The 19,289-nt window shown below is 36.8% G+C and overlaps 1 protein-coding gene across 12 annotated transcripts in view; it reads left to right on the top strand.

Moving 5' to 3' along the window:
* NIPBL (NIPBL cohesin loading factor) overlaps positions 1-19,289 on the top strand; it is a 140,231-nt gene that overhangs the window by 20,094 nt on the left and 100,848 nt on the right. The gene's annotated exons all lie outside the window — the stretch shown is intronic.

The raw sequence follows: 19,289 nt of genomic DNA, 5'->3' as shown, positions 1-19,289 counted from the left end.
AAAATTATATTGTGGTACTGAGTAAGGGGTCCAGATAGCTAAGTGAGTCAATAGAAAACACTGAAAAAAAAATTTACCTCCTAAAAGGGTTTAAATTTATCTGACATCTTTACTCTTCCTTTTAGACTCTTTCCTTCTAAATTGTCTTTGCACTGTGGTGTACTACTCCAACAGGAGCAGAGGGGAAAGCTTGTTGCTCCTTGCAACTATACAGACAATGAATCATTCTGAAGCGTGTGACAAATGTAAATTTGAACCAATTGCTACTGAGGAGGATGTTAGAGTATCAGTATCTGGTATCCCAAGGAAATGCTTTTCTGTCCTGCTGACGTTTTGAGTGAAGGCATGTTCAAAACGTATGTATTTAACTGAACTTCTGCTGCTGTAAGGATCTTGCCCATGCTAGGTGCAAAGCAGACTCTGAGTTCTGCAAAATACTGATGGTTCTGGCATACACTGAAGCAAAGCTGTAGGTGATACCAACAATAATTTAGGTGACTGGTGGCTTTTATGTAGAATTGTGGGAATGTACTGTGCACTCCAGGGTCACTATTATAAAATATTATTTAGAGTCATGGCTCTTCATATTTACTCACTGGAGTAATTCCCTCCAGTTCTGTCTAATATGAAGTAAAGTTTAGTCATGTTATTTACAGAAGTAGAGGATTTATTTTTATCATGGAAAATATCATTAAAATATTTGAGGAATTGCAATAAAAACAGTTTGGTTTAAAAACTGTTTTGTCTAATTCTCTGAATATCACCACATGATCAAGCCATCACAATTCCACAAGGTAAACATTCTCAGTCTTAATATCACATTGTAATCCTATCCTGCAATCTGAAGGAAGAATAATGAAAGCTGCTTATTTAATTTAGTACTTTGTTAAGAAATCATGCTGAATTAGTAGGCTTCAAAACAGGATTTTTCTTCCTTTAAATGTTAGTGCTTATTTCTGACAAACCCTTTATCTAGCTTAAAGTAGACATATGATGTTATGGTATTAAGTAAGTTCTTAATCACATCTTGGTAAATAATTAGCCAACAAAGTTTTACAAAATAGCTCTTTAGACAGACTCCTGAAGATTACATATAACTTGTGAAGTCCGAGTAATTTGATTTTACTTTGCGTTCAGCTACAGTGAATGTTAAATTATATATATGTAACCTGTAGCAATATCTCATAACTTCATTTAATTAAGCACTGTTTCATTGCTGGCTAGGAGGGTTGAATTAGTTTGCATTTTTTGCAGTTCAAGTATGTATATGCAGCTGTTGAAAGTCATCTGATAAAATATAACTTCAGAGAATAGGCTAATGAATTTGCCTGAATGTGTCTGCAGTTCACTGAAAATGAGACCCTGAGTGAAATGTGGGAAGAGAATAGTATTTGTCAGAATCAAAACTACTGGAGGTCTCCTGCCTACTCCTAATTACTCATACAGGTGTAAATTTGAACTAGAGAATCACAGTAAAAATAGAAGAATTATCTCGTTTTAAGATGCATTGATTTTGAAATCCTGTCAGAAGATATAATAAAACTTTATGGATATGTAAATGCAACTAACTTAGGCAAGAAGAGGAAAACATCTTCCGTTTTATGATCATTAAACTTATGTGCTTATACTGTTTTGTAACAAAAAAGGAAACAAATATCAGGAGAGGAATATACTTTGATTTGACTGCAGAGGTCACAGAGGCTTTTTTTTAGTAAAATGAGATATTGATGAAATTCAGCTTAGATTCTTCTACGTGGTACAATGAATTAAATATCTGTAAATCAAGTTGAGCATGAACTTACTAGTGGGGTTACATGTCAGTGCTTTAAAATGTTACTTGTACAAATGCTTTGCCTTTGCTATATTTACTTGTATGCAATTACTCGAAACTGGAATATATCAACATTTACTTCCTGAAATAAGTTAGAATCCTCAGCTGGACTTTAAATAGGCTAATTCCTAAATCCTAGGGTATTCACATATAGTAAGATACTTGGTCACTGAGCTCAGTAATTATAAATTAGCACTAGACTCTGTAAGAAGTGCTTCTGTTTTTCTTTAGATAATTTGTAATCATTTTATAGATTTACCCAATTAAGACCAACACTAATGATTCTGTCAGAGTTGTAGTATGATTCTTCTGGTTAATTTAGGTTTTGTTGTAATCGTTGTTAAGCATTTTGTTAATCTTTACAAAACAAAGACTTAGGGAGTGTAGGGTATGGAGGAGAGGATATCAGTTTGTGATTTGGAGCGCTCCTTGCTAAGATATAGTGGTGAGCTTGTGATTTCTTGGTAATAACTTTGAATTCTGAACATACTTTAGTGAAATCAGCACTGATAGATTGCTAACATAACTCATCAGTGTTAATGTAATCTTAACTAACTTCAAATACTGTATTAGAATTTTATTGTCTTCTTTGTAAAAGGCTTTTATGTGTGTGTATATATTTACATATACTTTTCAAGGGAAACGGACAGCATCATCTTTAAAAACTTACCTTAAAATCTTTCAGGAACTGAAAAATAGCAACTTGAAATGCACCTACTGGAAAGCCGTCATCACAGAATATTTAGAAGAGGGTTTTTTCCTATAAGTTAGGAATAATCAGCAGTGGAGGGTGCTCAAGTTAAATGTAATTTGAAGCTGGAAAATGAATGTGTAAATGAATATTGAATAATGTGTGATAGCAAGTTACTATTATGCACAGTATTATTGCCAGTATGATCTTATGTCTTAGGTGTAAGTATTATCATGTGTGCCAAAGTATGAAGACAATCATGTTAAACATGTGGCCTGAGAGGGCTGCTTGTCATTCTGCAAGACTTAGTTTATGGTTTCCCCTGGCAACTGATAGAGAAAGAAAAGGATTATGAATTGAGATTTGTCCCCAGTTCATGTCTGTGTGAGCTTAAGGTTTTGCTTTGTTAGTTTCTGTGTGTTTGTTTGAAGAGACTGGACGGTGCTATCCCTCTTTGTTGCCACAAGAACAGATATTTTTGTTTCTACTTCTTACCTGTGCTCCTCATAGTTGTATGTTTTACTGCAGAGGTTCAACATTACTAAGAAAGTAGACAGTAATTCAGTAGCTGAAACTCTGGATAAATGGCTTGCAAAGAGTATCATTCCTACCTATGAAAAGTACTTTAGTATCTAGTGTAAAAAGGGAAGACAAAGAGACTGTTAATAACTACTCCTTATTGTTACTTGAGTGTACCTGTTGATTCTAGTTTCAGGTAGTTAAGATCCAGTCCATTTCAGCTCCTTCCAAGTCTGTGTTTGAATAACCTCAAAAAAGCCAAAAGAGTTGTCATGTGTTCTTTTGAATGATTCTTTGTTGTCAAAGTTTTCTCATGTGGACATATAGTCTCTGGGTCTCGTTTGTGATAAAGCAATTTCTAGTTTGGAAAAAAGCAAATTGATTCAGTTCCTTCCACAATAGCAAAGCTACAGAGAACAGAGAATCTTCTTTAAAATGGTTCAGTGACTCTTGTGAAATAAGATTAATGCCTCACATAAGACTAAGCTACCTTTCTAGCAGTTAGTTGTGTATCACATCTAGATTACAGCTGGTCATCTTCAGCTTTCCTTTACAGGTATTTCCATACACATGCATATCATAGTGTGTCTTACCTTGCACATACTCATTTTCATTCACCAGTGAGTGATGGTAGGCAACTAACTGTATCTTTCTTATAGCCAGAGATATATAACATAACTGTTTTAATGTATTTTCAAATGTTTGATTTATAGATAATTGAAAGATACTGTGCTGATAATCAGTGGCATTTTACTTTTTTTTCAGAATGCGTAAAACAATGCATGACACATCAGAAGTATTTTAAAATCCATCCCTGCCCTATAAAATAAGGAATATTTTGTTGCTAATTGTTGCAATTGAAAGTTACATAAATACACTGCTCGGCTTGGAATTGTGGACATTCTATTATAAATTAGGCATGTCTGAGTGACCTAGTCTTCAGTTTAATTTGTGATTTATCTGCATTGCCAGTTATGGCTATTGATGTCTCTGTAGTATATGGACCACAGTTCAACTTTGCATTACCAAAAGTCAGGACAATATTGTTGTCTCATACTGTAGTGGGAAGCTTTATAGGAATGTGTTAGAGAAATTAAGGGCAATAGTTAGCTCTCTGTTCCTGTGTTCCAGGGAGTTTAAGATTCTTAAAGGAAGAAGAATGTAGAAGATGGTCATCATTTGAATAAAGTGCCTGAAGAATAAGTATATAGGTATTATGTGTTGGCTACAAGTTTGCCCAAGGAGGCCATCCCTAGAGGCATTCAAGGCCTGGTCTGGTGGCTGGTGTTCCTGCACATAGCAGGGAGGTTGAAATGAGATGATATTTGTGGTCCTTTTCAACCCAGGTCACTTTATGACTGCATGAAATCATAGATAGCATGGCAGTTAAATCTTTGAACTACGTCCTTTGTGAAATATTCAACCCTTTTTTTTTCCCCCCCCTTCAATTTCATGGGCAATTCTCTGGGAAAAAGGATTGTGTGGATCCCTCCTGTTTTCCTCTCATGGGGGAAGTAGTACTTTCACTACTGTTTCTCTCTTACTTTATTTACATTCCCTTATATGTAGCTGTGTAATCTGGGTAATATTCTTGAACCTCTCCCTGTTAGGTGATTTCTCTTTTATACTTGCTTAAGATAGCACCTGCAGGATCTCTTATAGTGCTTCTTGATATTTTTTCTTGCTGTTTTCTAGATCTGTCACAGATCTCTCTCAGAGAGCTTCAGTCAGCTTTGATATCATGCATGATTTTAAAATCTGGCTAAGTAGGTCAGTATGCTAAGTAGTTACAGGTGGTGGATAGAACTTTTGGAGTAGATTCAATGCTAATGTGGATTTTTTTTATTTTATTTTAATTTTTTTTCTATTTTAGCAAAAATAAAAAAGTTCAGTTTACCAAGTGTGAATTCAGGAAACTGTGATTTGAAGAGAAATACTTTATCCACACTGGTGGGTTTGCTGTACAGGTTGTACAGTGTAGTACTTGGAGACCATGATTTTGTGAATTATTTGAAATGAAGTTAATATCTGTTTCTGGAGAATAGGAGTTTATTAGGAATAACAATATTTAGTCATCCTGAATTATTTTATACTGTATGCATTCAGTCTGATTACTTGAAGAGGAATACTTTATCCACAGTAAAGATTTTAAAGCTAGTAAAAATTTGTGTGAATCTAGTTTATTCAAAACTATTGAGTTGTATTGAGAATTAGTTGATCTACATAAGCATGTTGTTCTGATTCTAAAAAAGGAAAATTAAGGAAGATGTATACAGAAATAGATGAATAAAGCATCTTCATCAAATTGTATTTACTTTTTATGTTAGGAACCCTTTTTAGTACTTCAGTTAAACTTATAATTGTGAAAATGAAAGATAGATTGAAAAATAGAATATAGTTTGGATAATCAAGTACCATTGCATGCAATCGTTATATATTGACTTGAGCTATTCTAGATTATTTATTTTCCCTTCCACAGAGTGTATATTTGTGGTGGAAAATTTAATGTTTTTTGTTTGTTTGTTTATAAATTGTGTTGCCAAATAGATCATCATTTGCAAGAGTTTGGCTGTGAAAAACACTGATGAAAACTGAAGTTCCCAAATGATTTCCTAGTTTTACAATGTTTCTTCTCTTAAACATTGTTTTGATACTATTTGTTCAATTAATTCTGTAACTGCAGCTTTAATTTTCATAAACTAAAATAGTTGTTAATTTAGATACTGCTGTAGCAGAGATGTTACTGGCCATAAACCATTTTCAACTTGATAGCGTCAATTGTACTTGTGTTGTGTGTGTGTCTGTCTGTCTGTCTACATGTCTTACTAAGAAAACTGACAAATTCATGATCTGAAAACCAGTTTGAGTGAATAAAAGAGAGGGGAAAAAACAAACAAACAGCAACAAACAACCCATCAGGCAACTGAGTATTAATGTGTTGTTAGTTTAATTTCAGTGTTTTCTAAAACTATTCTGTTGTTTAATGTTAATGTTAATTGCGTAAGTCATCTCTGTACTTAAGGTTACTTGTGCTTTAAAGCATAGGTTTTCAGGCTCCTAGCTTGTGAATGATTGATGCTAAATTATAATGAAGCACATTTTTCCACCAACTGCTGCAGAGAAAGGCCTTGATCACATTGTGGCAGAAAACCTGTCAGTTAGGTATTATTTTAGTGTTTTTCTTCTTCTCTGTAAGTTAATATATAGGATCCTAGCATGTGTTTGGGAAATAGAATACAAACTGATATATTTTTTTTAAAGTGTGCATTCTTATAATCTGTTTATTAAGCTTTACCTTAACCATGTGATTTGATGTTAGCTATGGACTTGCTGTTAGTAGATCTCACTGAATTTGTGTGTGAAGTTACGCCTTACAGAAATGATACCTTCAGCTCCAAAACTACTGAAGGCAGTACTTTCTTTCTCAAAGATTCTATTTATGTGCTCAAAGATGGATATACAAAGCCTGCTTAAAGTACCAGAAACTAGAGTGTACAGGCTGAAACTGGGAGAAGTGAAATAAATTCTAATTAGCTGTCTTGGGCAATACTTTTTTGAGGGGTTGAACACACACACACACACACACACGTTACAAGTGTAAGAGTAAACATAAAGATACTTTAATGAAAAGTTTTTTGGTAAGAAGGGCATTTTCCTTCATGTTGTATATTACCTAACACGTGGGATCTATGAGATCTATTCTTTATTGAACTCTTTTGCTTCTGTTGTATCTGATTGTGAGCAGTATAGAAACTGACACAGTCTATGGTTAAATGATTTGCTGGAATAATGCAGTTTTGCAGAGCAGTCATAATTTTAAACTGAGAACCATGTATTCCTGGTTTTATGTTTTTGATCTGACTTCTTGCTGCTTGAGCAGAATGAAAGATTGATGCTGCTTCGAATATGTCTTGCTACAAACAACAAAGCAGAAGTTGTGGTCAGCTGCAGTTATTAATATGTTTTATTGTTGTGTTTTTTTTTAATAAATTAGTGCTTAAGTTATTAAGTTTTGTTCTTTAATGTTCATAACATGGAACTTTTGAAGTATTTAGTGCAGTCATTTTTCTCATGTCACATGATAAATGAATGCAAGAACGTGAGAATCATACATTCTGTAAAGTTAGACTTGTAGTTCTATCTTTATTCAGCAGTTGTGTGCTGAGGCACTTTTTCTATTCAGAATGTGAGGCTGTTTGGAGTGGAGACTACCTGTGATGTTTAATTATTATCAGTTTTTAGTTCAGTGAGGTGGGCAGGCTGTTATCATTCTGATTGGAGTCAGATAACTCAATTTGGCATGCTCTGTCATTTGTTGAAAGTGAAATCACTTAGCTGCTTAGGTGGAGTGACAAATACAGGAATTGATGATTCTTTCTTCTGATACTCATGGCTTAGAGCTTTGTTTTTAGGAAACAAGGAATACAAGAAGTATGATAAGGAAAAAAAGTGCAAATGTAAAAAATAAAAATAATAAACAAAAAAACCACACCAAAACTCAGTTCTAAGCCTGCTGAACTGATACGTTACATTTCTTATTTAGCACTGTATTATATTGTTCTTCGGGATTTTTCCCTAGTTTTGTCCTGCCTTTATTATTTTTAAGTTTGCATCTTTTTTGTTTGTTTGTTTGCTTTTCGTTTTTTTCTTTCCTGATTGAGATAGTGGTTTTTAGCCTTTTATTCTAAGGATTCCCTATTAGGAGGAGGAGGGAGGGGAGGAAAAAGAAAAGGAGAATGTGGCCACCAGTATACAACTGATACATCAGGATTCTAGTATGACGAGGTTCAGCCTTTGGTTTGGGATGGAAGCTGCCAAATTATTAGTTCACCTGCATAAACTCACATCACTAGAAGTTATGTATTGCCTGTGCAAGGGAATTGTTTCTACAGTTCCTTAGTCACATGGAAAGCTTTGTAGGCCTGATCTTGTGAATTTTAGAGACAAGGATAGCAGATATAAGTCAATTGGACCTTGCTTTAAGATTTGTTTCCAATATTTTGCTCTTCCCAGATGAGCTTGGCATTTTTTAACACCATACGTTTTCATTTACAATACTTTTCTCTGCTTTTTTTCCTGAACAATAAGAGTCAAAGGTTTCTTTTATTATTTTAGTATTGCATGTTTTTTTCAGTAGTATTTGATTCTAATTTCTGAACAGATGAAAGGGAGAGATTTAAGAGTGCTAATGTTGTTTAAGCCTTACTTCTTGTTCTCATCATTTGAACATAGTTCATTTTTCTAATAGCTGGAAAAAAGCTACCAACGGTTTAACAGATGCCTCTTCCACAACGTTTTGTATTAATCTTACGTATTTGCCTACAGTCTCTTAAAACTTGTACTCCTTTGCAGGCCAGTGAACATCCCTGCAGGACACATAAATGTTTCTAAAAAATATTGCTAATCAAATCTAGGTTTTACTTGCCTCTTTGTTAACGTGTTAGTTATTTTCTTGTGTTTACTATTGCTGCTATTTGTGGATCAGAAATAGTTTTGTAAACATCTTGGATCATATGGTCTCTTGAAGAAACCTGGCAATGTTAAAGACATTGCTAAAGTATTCCTGAAATTTCACCCAGAATCTCTTACTGCTTTGAAGGGTTGTGTGCACATTCTAACATAATTCCTTCTAAAAAAAAGCTTGGTCTTGATATCTAAAATCTGTACCTGTGCAAAATGAGCTGTTTTCAGTGGATGGCGAGGATTTAATGTTAAGTATGCTGTATGTTAAATAAGTGCTGTCCACACAATGTTACATAACAGGTTAATTATCTGCATATACACAGATGTTGCTGAAATCTGCTGTGAATTGCTTTCAGTCAATCTATTCAGTAGATGGATAGCTCATTCCTTCCAGTGAACTGCTATGGGTTTGTTGGCAAGTGAAACCTTAGCTGGAGTTGGTGTTTGTTAGCAGCGTTTTCCAAAGGCCAACATGGGTAATTGTTGTGAGGTATAAAAATAATTGTGCCAATTTTGCTGACTTCCTAGTCTGCAGAAGAAATAGCGTAGATAACGCTTAGATGTTTCTCCCAATATCTGATAGGAAACAGCCAGAGTTTGCCAGTGCTATTAAGCTTCTGTATTGTAGAAGTTGTAAGGATTCCAGGATTCTGCAGAACAGGCCATTAGAAATTCTTCAGTGACTTACATACATTTGAATAGTAGATGGTATCATGATTGTATGTCTTGTTTTTTGATGTGGACATATTATTTAGTACTATTTTAATTCCAGCTTTTTTGATGGTTTTTGATGTAATGATGCTTACCATTGCATAACAGCCATATGAGAAGTGCTGGTAATGCTAGGGTTGTATTAGAACAGCTGCTTTGTCTGGTTTTTGGGACCAGCAGAGGTTTGACAGCGAAACAAACATTTGGATTAGAGTGTTAAAAGTTACCTGTTTCACCATGTAGACCAGCTTTTGGCGAAATGGTCATGGCAGGTGGAAAGCAAACAAACAAAAAAACTGCTTTAGGTGATAGCAGTCTTGGTAGTACTCAGAATTGTGGGGCATTTCACTAGAGTTATTTTCATCACTGACAACGAAGTTCTTACATCTTTTTCAAGCCCCCCCCCCCCCCCCCCTTTTTTTTTCTTTGTAGCTTTATGTCCCTTTGTTTCTAGGTCTAGATACAGATCTCAAGTTTAAATTATTTTCAAATTTAAATTATTATCATATGCTCTATTAATATCTTCACCAATGATATTGACAGTGGGATTGAGTGCACCCTCAGCAAGGTGCACTCCACAACCACTAGCTAGTTTGAGGATGACACCTACCTGTATTGTACAGTTAACAAACCTGATGGATAGGATCACATCCAGAGACATCTAGACAGGCTCAAGTAGTCAAGGAGAAGTTTGAACTTGATCCTTAGGGTCCCTTCCAATCCAAGCCATTCTATGATTAGAAAAGAAAAAGTTTTGGAGTAACCTTTCAGTATAAAATTAGTTCATCTCATTCTTACTCGTCTGTTTGTGTATTACATCTTACTTTCTCTTTTAAATGAATAATGAATTGGCAAAAGTCCTGTAAGGACAGTAGCTTTCAGTGTCAGTAAGCCACTGAAACAGTTAGTGGTTGCATGGAATTGCATCTTGCAGATTGAGAGTGCCTTGTGAGTGCTACTACTTTCACCTATCTTCTGTGATTTTCAGGCTGTTCTTTATTAATCTTTTTTTAATTCTCTTTCATTTAGAAAATGTAATGGTACTAACATTTGTCAGTTGGTCATGCTGCTCTAATCTTCCTTTACACAAGACATCAGTTTCAATTCATTTATATAGTGAATGATCTCAATTAAAAACACAACTAACAGTGGAGTGATTCAGACTTTTTCTTATGTGTCTTTTCTTTAATCCAAATTTAAATTATGGAATACTTATTTTGATAAAATGACCATGCTACTGAAAGAAAAAAAAAAAAGTAAATGATACAGAATTCTACCTGATGCGTAAAAGAAATTTTCAAGGGCTAAATTTCCCTTGTGAAAGCATGCTAGTATACTTCCATATATTGACAGGAATGTTTGTGCTTTTACTGTATACCAGTTTGAAAGCTGTAGAAAGTCACAAGGAGTTCCCACAGCTCAGCTGATGGACAGTAAGCTGAAGAAGAGCCTGGGGCCTGATTTCTGGCAGCATCTGAATAGGTAACGTTTTGCTGTCCACAGCTCACATTCTGAATTAAATTAGAACTCATTCAGAAATTCATCGGAAAAATAGTACTATTCTTAAAATAAGCAGGTCTAAAAAGGGGTGGAAGAGTAGCACATTACCTAAGCTCTGTAGCTACCTTCTAAAATGGAATGTAGTGATCAGTTTTCAGTCTGAGGTAATTAAGGATAATTTATGGGCATATAGAGTAGATAAATGCAGTTAATTTGAAGAGTTTGTATAGACAAGGTGTACTAGTTGTATGTTGTGTATGACAGTCGGCACTGCTTTCTAAGGAGAGCTTTGTTCACAGTAAATTTTTGGGTGGAGATGGCAAAATAGTCAAAATGAATCTAAGAAATCTACTCTGTATACAGAGGATAGAATGAAGCATTTGGATTTTACTGTGAAAATGACAAATAGTAGAGGGAGCTTACCTTACTGACAGTGTAAATGAGCTGGAACGGAATTGATGTGGGACAAAGGAAGGGCAACTGATGTCATCTGCCTGGACTTCTGCAAGACCTTTGATGTGGTCCCATACTACATCCTTATATCTAATTTCTAGAGACATGGGTTCAGAGGGTGGACAGTTAGGTTGATAAAGAATTGGCTGGATAGTCACAGCCAGAGGATTATGATCAACAGCTGTATGTCCAGGTGGAGGCTTCTGATGAGTTGTGTCCCCAAGTGGTCTGTGCTAGCACCCATGCTCTTTATCATCTTTATCTATGACATGGACAGTGAGATTGAGTGTACTGTCAGTAGGTTTGCAGGCCATGCAGAGCAGAGTAGTGCAATTGATATGACAGAAGAAAGAGTTGCCATCCAGAGGGACCTGGACGGGTTTGAAAAATGGGCCCATGTGAACATGAGATTCAAGAAGGCCAAATGTAAGGCTGTGCACGAGGCAATCCCAGATATGCATATAAACTGGGAGGAAAAACTCCTTGAGAGTAGCCCAGCTGAGAAGACCTTAGTGGTTCTGGTTAATGAAAATCTTAACGTGAGACAGCAATGTGCACTTGCAGCCTGGAAGGTCAACTGTATCCCAGGCTGGATCAGAAGAGGAGTGGGGTACTGTGTCCAGACCTGTCTCCCCCAGCATGGAGTTGGAGTTGTTTGGTTAGGTCTGGAGCAAGGCCTCAAACATGAGAGACTGGAGTGCCTCTCACCTGGAGATAGGCTGAAGGAGATGTGCTTGTTTAGCCTGGAGAGGTGGAAACTTTGGGAACACCTAATTACAGCCATTCCAGTAATTGAAGGGAACTTATAATCAAGAAGGAAATCGATCATAGAATAATTTGGATTGGAAGGGACCTTTTTAGATCACCTAATTCCAACTTCTTGCTATGGGCAAGGATGCCTCCCTCTATATCATGTTGCTTAAAGCTCCGTCAGACCTGGCTTTGAATGCTTCCAGGGAGGGAACATCTACAACCTGTTTGGACAACCAGTTCCAGTGTCTCACCACCCTCACATTAAAGAGTTCTTTCCTAATATCTAGTCTGAATCTACCTTCTGCCAGTTTAAAGCCATTTCCTCTCATCCTGTTTCCTTATAAAAAGTCCCTCCCCTGCTTTCCTGTAAGTTCCCTTCATGTACTGGAAGGCTACTATAATGTCTCCCCAGAGCCTTCTCTTATCCAGGTTGTGGAAGATAGCATCCTTATGCAAATGGTATGAGAGCCTACCAGGGTGGTACTCTGCTAGCTCTGCTCTTCACTAACAGTGAAGGACTGGTGACTGATGTGAAGGCTGGGGACTGTGTTGTACAGAGCTATTATGAAATTGTAGAATTCTCTGTTCTTGGAGATGTCAGAGAGGTGACTGGTAAAACTGCTCTCTTGAACTTCCAGAGGGTGGACTTTGACCTGTTCAGAATGTTGTTGCAGGGGTCCCTTGGGAGTCACTCCATAAATATAAAGGGGCCCAGGAGGCCTGGATGCTTCTCAGGATGGAAATTGTAAAGGCACAAGAACAGGCTGTCCCTGAATGCTGTAAGGTGAGACATAAGGGAAGAAGTCCAGTGTGGATGAACCGGGAACTATTATTGAGACTCCGGAAGAAAACAGAGTCTATGTCCTCTGGAAGAAGGGACAGGCTACTTGGGGAGATTACAAGGAATTTGCTAAGGTATGCAGGGAGGAAGTTTGGAAGGAAAAGCCCAACTTGAATTCAGATTGGCCACTACAGTAAAAGAGAATAAGAAATCTTTTTACAAAATTGTAAGAGAAGAACCAAGGAAAATTTCCATCCTTTACTTGATGTAGTGGGGAATGTGACCACTGAGAATAAGGAAAAGGCTGAGGTCCTCAATGCCTTCTTTACATCTGCCTTTAATAGGCAGATCAGTTATCCTCAGGGCACCTTAAGCCCTGATCTGGAAGCCTGGGATGGTATGTGGAATACACCCCCAGTGATTCAGGTGGAGATAGTTAAAGAGCTCCTTGTTGGTTGATGCTTGGCTGAATATGAGCTGCCAGTATGCAAGGTGGCCTCAAGAGAGCCAATGGCATCCTGGCCCACATTAGAAATAGTATGGCCAGCATGAGCAAAGAGGGATTCATTCCCTTGTACTCAGAACTGGTGAGGCCACACCTCGAGTACTGTGTTCAGTTTTGAGCCTCTCAATACAAGAAAGACATTGAGGCCCTGTAACGTGTCCAGAGAAGAACAGTAAAACTGGTGAGGGGTCTGGAGCACAAGTCTTATGAGGAGCAGCTGAGGGAGCTGGGATTGTTTAGTCTGGAGGAGGCTGAGGAGAGACCTCATCATACTCTACAGCTTCCTGAAGGGAGGTTGTGATGAGGAGGGGTTTGCCCTCTTCTCCCAGGCAACAAACAGGACCCGAGGAAATGGCCACAAGTTGTATCAGAGGAAGTTTAGATTGGACATAAGGAAAAACTTTTTCTCTGAGAGAGTGGTCAGGCACTGGAATGGCTGCACAGGGAGGTGGTAGAGTTGCCACCTGGCAGTGTTCAAGAGGTGTCTGGATGAGGGGCTACAAGATATAGTTTAGTGGACTGTGGTAGCAATGGTTTTATGGGAGGACAGTTGGACTAGATGTTCTTGTAGGTTCTTTCCAACCTTGTTATTCCATGATTCCTTCATCCCCCAACTTGTATTGGAAGTGACGGTTGCCTCAACCCAAGCTGAAGACCTTGCAGTTGGTTTTATTGAGCCTCATCAGGTTCACCAGGGCCTACTGCTCAAGCCTGTCTAGGTCCTTCAGGGTGGCTGTTGACCATCACTGTCTGGACCTGATCCTGCAGCCAGTTCTTCATCCATCGAACAGTCTATCTGTCAAATCCGTATCCTTCTAATTTGGAGAGAAGCATATTGTGGGGTACTGTGTCAAATGTCTTACTGGAGTTACTGACTCAGCTAAAGTATTAATTGGTTCTGATTTCTTTTTTTTCTTTTTCTTCCCCCCCCCCCCCCCCCCAGAAGTTTATTATTATTAATTTTATTAGTTCAGAATGATTTTGAAATGGGCATGGGTAAAAAAAAAAGACAAAAAAAAGCAAAGAAGATTTCTGAGTTTGTAGCACTTGAAGAAAGATAAATATTTAAAGTTCTTAATCTTCATAATATTATTGTGAAACTTGCCAAAATTTCAGGCTTTGAAATATTTAGTTTATATAAGCAGTCTGAATTGTATCAGGGAAGTAAAGTAACAGATGAGTGCTGTTCAGATGAGACTCTGATTGTATTGCTTTTATGTTCTAAGTAACTCCTGGTCATACCACCTTCGTTTCCTGACATGTCAAATTACAACAGTATTTCATCATTGAACCCTGTTTTTTTCAATCAAGTCACCTCTAACTCAGAGTTAAATTGCTGGCATATTCAACATGCTGTTTTTTGTGTCACATTCTGTAGAATTTCTTCATCCACTGATGAATTTGATTCTTTATCTCAGTTTCTTATGAAAGGAAATGGTTGTATCAAATTCTGAAGGTTTTTGTTTGTTCATTTGTTGTTGTTGTTTTCCAGTATCAGTTGTATCTGGAAGAGAAGTAACATTCATAACTTTCAAAGACAATATGTTTTTGCAGGCTTCAATGAGGACTGTCTTGGCTGAATGTGATAGAAGTTCTAAATAGTCTTCTCCTGCAATGTTGTGCTACAGTAAGCTTATACATATCTGTGTCATAATGTTACAGCAGTGATCAGCATCTATGTAGCACTGAGTTAGGCACAAGAGAGATGTTGTGTATCTATATATGGTGCATCTACAACAAGGTTAGAGAGTAAAGTTGAAGTTAGTGTAAGTGTAGGGTAGGAATCTGTATAAAATAAGTTCTGACTGGTGATCAGGATAAAGTGCAACCTCAGTAAGTTTGCAAATGACGCCAAGTGGGGAGGAAGTGTCAACATGCCTGAGCGTAGGAAAGCCCTACAGAGGGATCAGGACAGGCTCTAGGCTCAGGCCAATAGGATGAAGTTCAATAAGACCAACTGCTGGGTTCTACACTTTGGCTGCAACAACCCCAGGCAGTGCTATGGCTGGAAGACAGTGGAGGAAAGAGACCTAGAGATATTGATTGGTGCTCAGCTGAATATGAGCCATCAGTGTGCTCAGGTCCCCAAGAAGGCCAATGGCATCCTGGCTTGTACCAGGAATAGTGTTACCAGCAGGAGCAGGAGGTGGTCATCCCTCTGTACTCAGCTCTGGTGAGGCTGCACCTTGAGTGCTGTGTTTGGTTTGGAGCCCCTCATATAAGAAAGATAATGAAGCCTTGGAGAGCATATTTATGGTGCTGTGTGTAACAACTTGGCATGATCTTCATTTGTATACCCCTATTACCAGGGAGATAAGTGGAGAAAGTGTCTTGTGTCATATCTAGAATATATGATGAAAATTCTTTGCTTATTTCCATCCCTGGCAAAATACCTGCGTTTTGTGGTGAAGTGTTCCTGAGTTCTCAGATTACAAATTTAAACAAGAGTAGTTGTTTTAAACAGTTGTGGAAGTACAAAAACTCTGCTTTGAGACAGCAAGTCTCACAATTTTAGGCTACTTTGCTTCTAGGAGGTAAATTCCCAGAGCTAAAGGCTTCCTTTCCCTGCTGCACCTGATCTGAGGTAGTTTTGCAAAAATTCCCACGTGCTCTATTTCTAAAATAATCAAATCTCTCATAGGCTGTGATAAAATAGTATTTGTATTGGAGAAATATTTCTGACCCGAATTATTAAGAAATTCATTTCCATGTTTCTGGTTGCTTTTTCACATGTACAGTTCTACTCAAGTTGATGACTTCTTTTTGCGTTAAACTTTAGAGTGTCATATAGTGGTAAAAACTCATTCTCCTTCACACGTGTAGAAGCAACTATTGTCATTTTTCATGGTAGGCAAAATGTAATTTATAAGGTAGAACGAATGTTTTTTTCCTCCTGTTCTAAGGAGTAAGTAAGATTTGTTGCAACAAAACAGAAAAAAAAAAAGAGCTTCAGGTTTTTGCAGTGTTTAAAATAGTTCCCAGCACTCGGCTTGAGTAAAAGCTGTGTTGTGTTTGCAATTCCAGCGTAATAGTGTACTTGAAACCTTTCTTATTTATGCTATGTAGGTTGCTCTGAAAGTAATACCCCCTATTTATTTCCATAGAAAATTCAGTGATACAAAGAGCACAACATTACTTGATTGAGGAATTTTCCAGCTACAAAACACCATTTTTTTTTCAGTGTAGTCACCACCACTTGCTACGTGTCTTTGCCAGCTTTGAACAAGAGCCTGCGTGTTGCACTCATAAAATTCTGCTCCATTGGTGGTGACCCACTGGTACCTCCGCTACTGCTGAAAAACACCACCCACCACCTCACTGTGCTCATGCACACTGTTCAAGCATCAGTGAATGTTGGAGGGTACCATTTTTTTCTGCATGGAGGAATTCAGTGACACACCTTTACTTCACATGCACTTCCATGTCAGCAGATGGCTTTGCTGCTACTTGTCACACAACAACAAAACACAATGGGATATTGGTTGGAAGGTTCAGCAACTACAGCCATACGACCAACTTTCTGCCTCTGGTGTCATAGGCCAACGTAATAAAACAGAAGGCATTGCTTTTGAAACAATCCTCATAGAATATTTAATTTGCAACAATATATACTTTTATTTAGTCCTTTCTAATCTGGTAAAGAAGAAAAACTTAAAATGCCAGTATTAGTAGAGGTAGAACAAATCAGCGGTCACAGAGTTGACAGTGTAATTCTTTGTATCCAGAAACATTTGAAATTGGATCTTGGATTATTTGGTAATTAGTTCTCTGGAAATTGTTTTTTATCCGTCACATGGTCCTGTTTTGCAGGAGTGATTATTTGTTTAACTTTCTGAGCTTCTGACAGAAACTAGTAGAAAGTGTGTAGAATAAATGTGAAAGACTTACACAAAGATTTTATTTTGGCTGCTTCCTATGTGTAGGTTGTTGTTTTTTTAAATGCTGCCATAAGTAGATATCTGAATTTATCCATTTAAAATGTTTCTGTTGGTTTTAACCATGTTCTGAGAAGGAGCCACTAATGTGATTTTTAGGACAGTTGTTTTTTTAATACGAGATTCCTGGGGAATAATGGAAGGATTTAAGATTTTGTTAATCCTTAGATAACTTATACCTGAAAGATGCATCAATACTTGATACTTGATTTCCCTCTCATAAGATTTTTATTTTTATTTTTTATTGAAAAGAATAAGAAATAATCAATGTTTTGTTAGTAAACTGAACTTAAGTACATAATAAAAATGTAAAGGATCAGTCATTAATTTCATACAAGTTTTTGAAGATGAGTTTTCATTTGCATTGAAAGTTATGGGAATGAGTTCGGCAGTTCTAAGAAAGTTTTACTCTGAGATTCTGGCTATTCATGATTGATACTTATTCAGTTTTACCTTTCAGAGAGGTACTAAATAATACCCCCAAACTTTTATATGTCTTTCTTGTCCTGCTATAGAATCATAGAATGGCTTGGGATGGGAGAGACCTCAAGGATCATCAGGCTCCAACTGCCCTGTGGCAGACAGGGCCACCAACCTCCACATTTAATACTAGACCAGGCTGCCCAGGGCCCATAATTACTAAAGAAGTTGTGCTTCTGCAATTGGAATGTATTATGCAAGAATGGCCAAAAAACATGAGACAAAAATTTTTATATTGTGATCTGTGAAATGAAATAAGCTCTGAGAGATACTTTTTGAAAAGCATGTTGGTATAAATGAATCAATACCATCAGTCAAGAGCTTCTTTATGTCTTTATTTTCTGTATCAGAAGTTCTCATTTCTGTCACGGTGGTTTCCATTGTTTCATCTTTGGTGCTTTAAAAACAGATAAAATTAACATATAACTAACTAACGTGTGCTTCAGAGCTCTTTGCCTTTTCTTCAGTGTTTCTGGTCTTTTATAAGTTACTTGCCAATATGACTAACCTCTGGTAAAGTGAGCGATTTTGTTTTCTAAGCTACTGATGTTCAGTATTTTTAAAAATCAAATTACATTTGGTAGTGGATTTCTTCATTTTATTCAAATGATCTTTAAAAAATTATTGTGCTCCCTTTCAGATTACCCATTAAATTTTGTTAAATGATTAAGAATTTGAAGTGCATAATACACTGCCTAAGTATCAATTCTACTGTGTTTTACATGAAAGCTGTTATTTTAGGTTGAGTATATAGGGATGGATGTTAACTTGAAAGTAGTAGCTTTGATTCCCGTTTTCTTCATGCATTCTTCCCCGTTTCTTCCTTATGCTAAGCTTTTGGTAGATAGTTTTTGCGCTCACTGAATGTTGTTTTTATATATGACTTAATTGTCTTGCAGCTTGCATTGCTGTTTGCCTGTTTAGAATATTGAGTGCCCTAGGATTATGGCCAGTAATTAATATGTAGAAATATGTTGTCAACTTAAAAAAATGAAATCGAAAGTTTGTGAATTTTGAGAAGAAAATGAGAAAATGAAAATATTATCATGAGATGTATTCTTTTATTTTGGAAGGTTTTTTTGTTTTGGTTTGGTTTGGTTTTTGTGTGTGTGTGTTTGAGGACATCTTAGACTGTATTTAGGAGACTAATTGCTTTCCTGCAGTTTCCCACTGTTGTTTTTCGCTTGTTGCTTTGTGTAAAGACTTACTTAAAAATAATTAAAAAAAATAAATCTATTATAGCCAGTAAGGTTTCTGAATCAGCATTGTCAAAGGTGCACGTGAATTATATTGTGATATATATACATTATATAGATACACTGGAGGAGTGTTAGCTGCTGAAGAATGTTACAATATATTTTTGTAGGAACCTGTTTAATAGGCTTATTTCAACCAATGAAGTGGTGGTTTTAGTGACCTGGTAGCTGTGTCTGCAAAGAAGTGTGTGTGTTGTTTGGTTTTTTTTTTCCCCCTTGTAATTCTTGACCAACCAAACAATTGAGTGTAGTTTAGGTAAAGCATGTTTAGATTGTGTATGTTTGGTTAACTTGGTTTATTCTCATACCTTAGTTTTACCTAATGTTGGGTTGCAGAACAGTTGAGAAAGTAACAGGAAGGAAGCTTGAAGTTTATGTTGCCTTATTAGAGGCGGGTGACTGAAACATAGT

Source organism: Coturnix japonica, chromosome Z (genome assembly GCF_054131305.1).
Source record: "Coturnix japonica strain WE chromosome Z, WE-NBRP24, whole genome shotgun sequence".
Classification (NCBI taxonomy): domain Eukaryota; kingdom Metazoa; phylum Chordata; class Aves; order Galliformes; family Phasianidae; genus Coturnix; species Coturnix japonica.
The sequence above is the reverse complement of the archived record's forward strand: the minus strand, read 5'-3'. Positions and strand labels throughout refer to the sequence as shown.